This window comes from Stegodyphus dumicola, chromosome 3 (assembly GCF_044657685.1).
Source record: "Stegodyphus dumicola isolate Sdum_Otavi_A_Nest chromosome 3, ASM4465768v1".
Lineage (NCBI taxonomy): Eukaryota > Metazoa > Arthropoda > Arachnida > Araneae > Eresidae > Stegodyphus > Stegodyphus dumicola.
This window is the reverse complement of record NC_140770.1, coordinates 185,255,428-185,259,242: the sequence shown is the minus strand read 5'-3', so window position 1 is coordinate 185,259,242 and position 3,815 is coordinate 185,255,428.

Sequence of the window (3,815 nt, the reverse complement as noted above, 5' to 3'; positions counted from 1 at the left end):
TTTTGGAGTGACTTACTGATAATGGAAGATAACCCGAACTCTGCCTGAGAGTTTGTTACTGTTTTTTTTCACTACGTAATTATTTCGCAGATGCATAGGAAATGATAAGATTCTCCCGTGTAAAACCAAATGCATTCGTTTCAGTAAAGCATACTTTACAATTGCTAGCAATGATTTCTGTTATCAAGGTTATAAACGATTTAGAAACTAGTGTGTGAAAAACAAACATTCTTCGAGTACCAGGCCTAAAATACACTATCTTAACCAAGATAATTTTAGAGCTAACAAGAAACATTCGACAACATAAATAAAGGGAAAAGAAAGGTTTAGATTCGTGAAATTTAGTGCAATAAAATAGTTATAATTATCTTAGTTGAGTTTGCTTACCAATAGTTGGTGAAAGGGTATACAGGCGGATCGAAAACAACTTAGATTGATTTTTTTTAAATACTAGGCATAGCAATCATGTACAGGATTTTATGAGTACCCGTATATTTCCGCAGGTAAAATGATAGCTGAATACTAAAAGAAGGCCTCCAAAATTCGGTGTGTATATATGTATGTGTGTGTACGATAATAAGCTTCTAACTTTGATTGGCAATAGTCCCTTTTATTCTTCATTTTAATTTGTGTACTTTCCCTTTCTGTCCTGAAACAGTAAGTGTTTATAACACATAAATGTAAACTGCGCTACTTCAAAAATTATTTCCACCATAAAAATTTTCCTTAGGCCGCAATGCTAACACCATTTGTCCAATCACCGAATAAGATTTAGTTAAGTTAGATTGCTTTAATTTCGCTCTTGTTAACACACGTCGCTAGCTTCTCTGTATTGCCCATTGTCTAAAAAAATAAAATGTGCTAATATTCCAAAACTATGGAATGAATATTGCGCCCATAATAATGATAAATGAGTTAGATTATGCATCTCTAACTTGATCCGGCAATAAAATTATATACTTAAACGACGGCTACGTCTGTCTGCCGGTGTCATTCCATTTACGTAATAAAAGTAGGTCCAATCTATTACAGTGATGTGTATATATATATATAATTAAAGGGGAATACTCCTAATAAAATTCTTATATTTCAAATTAAATTAAGAAAGCTAATAAAGTAAAAGAATTACAATTTGAAGTCTAAATGAATTCCAATTTACAAATTTGCAATTTTTAAGTAATATTAAAGCATTTTAAAATTTTAAAATGTTTAAGAAAAATTTTTACAAGTATTAAATAATTAAAGTTAAAATGGCATTTATTTATTTAGACTTCAAACTATAATTCTTTTACTTTATTAGCTTCCTTAATTTAATTTGAAATATAAGAATTTTAATAGAAGTATTCCTCTTTAATTATAATTATGTTTAATTAAATCATTGCAGCCTAGGAGCAGGATTCTTAATAGTCCTTACATTTGATTGTTTATTAATATTTAAATGTCTCTCTCTCTATATATATACATATATCTATATACATATATCTATAAGGTCAGTAGAATCATTGGATTCTGAATATAAAAATCAGTCTCAAAAGTTTTCAATCAGATTACCACTTGGATTTGATGATTGGGTTCTCTCCCTGTCTAGTTTCCTTTAAGTAGGAAAGAATGTAAGGAATTTCTGCTTGCTCATTGTGTATCTTTGCTATGTAATTGATGATAGGCATGGCTGACAGTAGGAGGGTCCGGTGTTTGATTTCCGGAGAGGGCATCCATGTTTTCTCTGTTCCCTGCTGAGATAAATGAACAGATAAATGCTCATATAAATGACATACAGATTTATTTGTTTGTTTATTTCTTTGGGCTAAATACTGAAATTACCTTTCGAGCTCCTTTTAAGGATCCGAATTTCATTAAATTTTCGACATATACGTATTCGCGATACAATTCTATGCAAGAACATTTTAAATTCAATATAATTTTTTTTATTTAGTGTAATGTCTTTCACAGATCTTTATTTAAGGATCAAACTAATCTTTACAAAATTCTGTTCTTACACTTGCAATTAGACTTAAAAAATGGACTTTTAAATGAAATGTATTTGGAATTTCTTGAATAAGTTAAAGAATCGTAACAATTTTTAAAGAATTCTTCTATATTTTTTGATATTATCCAGTTTTTAATTAGGAGTTCCATCATGTTAGGTGATGACGAGGTCGAATCTCTAAATAAAACAGAAATTTAAACAAGCTGAATATAAATTTACATCTGGTAGACTGGAAGAACAAACAAGAACCCGCCCCCCCCAAAAAAAAAGAAAAGTGGAGGGGAGGGGACATGACGCTTACTTTGTTGGTACTTTGATTAGAAGGAATAATAAATAGTTTTCCTACTTTTATGACTTTTCCGATACTTATAAAATTGTTTTAGTTAAATGTAGTAAAAAGTTAAAATAATAATAATAATAATAATAATAATAAATAAAAAAAAGGGCTTTTTCACCTATCAGAGTATTCTCAATTATATCTAACTAAAAATCGTGAATAAAATAAATGTATAACTTTAAAAAAAAAAGTGACAAGGAGAGAGAGAGAGAGAGAGAAAGGGAAAAAGAATAAATGACAAAATAAAAAGAAAAATATGAAGGGGGTTCAGATTTTAACAATGGCCCAAAAGGGTTTGTTAAGGTTTTTTACGCTCCCTCTGAGCTCGTAGACTACCAGTCTGCTGTAGTCTACTACACTTCAGCTAACCCATTTTTCTTTATCCTTTTAACTGTATTATAAAGCACCATTTTCTTCGCACTTACGCCATATACAATTCAACAGCAAAATTACAAAAATTTCAAAAGCATCATAACAGCATACGTTAAGAATTCCGGATGCAGTGTTAAGTGTTAGCATTAATCTTTCGATTTTTTTCAGTCATTACAAAGTTCGTCATACCAACGTTCAGTTTTCTTTGTAAGATGGCTTACAATTTTTTTTTTTTTTTTTTTTTTTTTTGTGTGTGTGTGTGTGTGTGTGGGGTTTTTTTTTTTTTTTTTTTTGTATTTATTAACTTTTGGTGAGTTAACTTTATAGCATCACGTTCTCTGCAGTTACGCCACATAAAATTCAATTCAACAGCAAAATCTTAAAATATTTAAAAACAGTATATCTTTAGTAGAATTTCCAATGTACAGTCTCACGCGCTGGAGATAAAATGTTTTATTTCGTACAGTGTTGCCACTGCTCACTTTCAAATCGTTGAGTTCGTTAATCAAAAATTCATTACAGTTTTATAAAACAGAAAATAGAAAACTCGAAATTTAAAATTCGGGCTTCCAGGTTCACATGTTCTGGTGGAGGTCTACGTAATTTAAAATTTGATGCCCAATGAACTATCGTTTTTCCACAATGCAAGGAACATTCATATATGCATGCAAATTCTTCATCATTTAGCTTCTTTACAAATAATACAGGATGAAATTATATGGTGGCAACAATTTGAAAAGTTATTTGCCGCTTATAGTGAACAACGCAAAATACCGTTTCGAGACTAACAGCTCTTTTGGGTTAAAAATAAAATATCTGAAAGGGTTCAGATTTTAGCGATCGCCCAAAAGGACTGTTATAAAGCTTAATATGGGTTATCAATAGAGATCGCCGAGGTATAATATCAGGTTCAATGTTCCGTCTAACCTTCTTCGGGAACATGCAAGGACCTGACTCGGAACAGAGAGCTTACTAAAGCTATGTTCAAAACTGTGGGAAGTAGACAGGATACACAAGAAGGGTATACAAAACCCTTTATTTTTCTCTATTTACAATAACTTCCGTACTTCGGAATACAAAGATCCACTACTCGTGGTCTGAACGTAAGAATATAAAAAT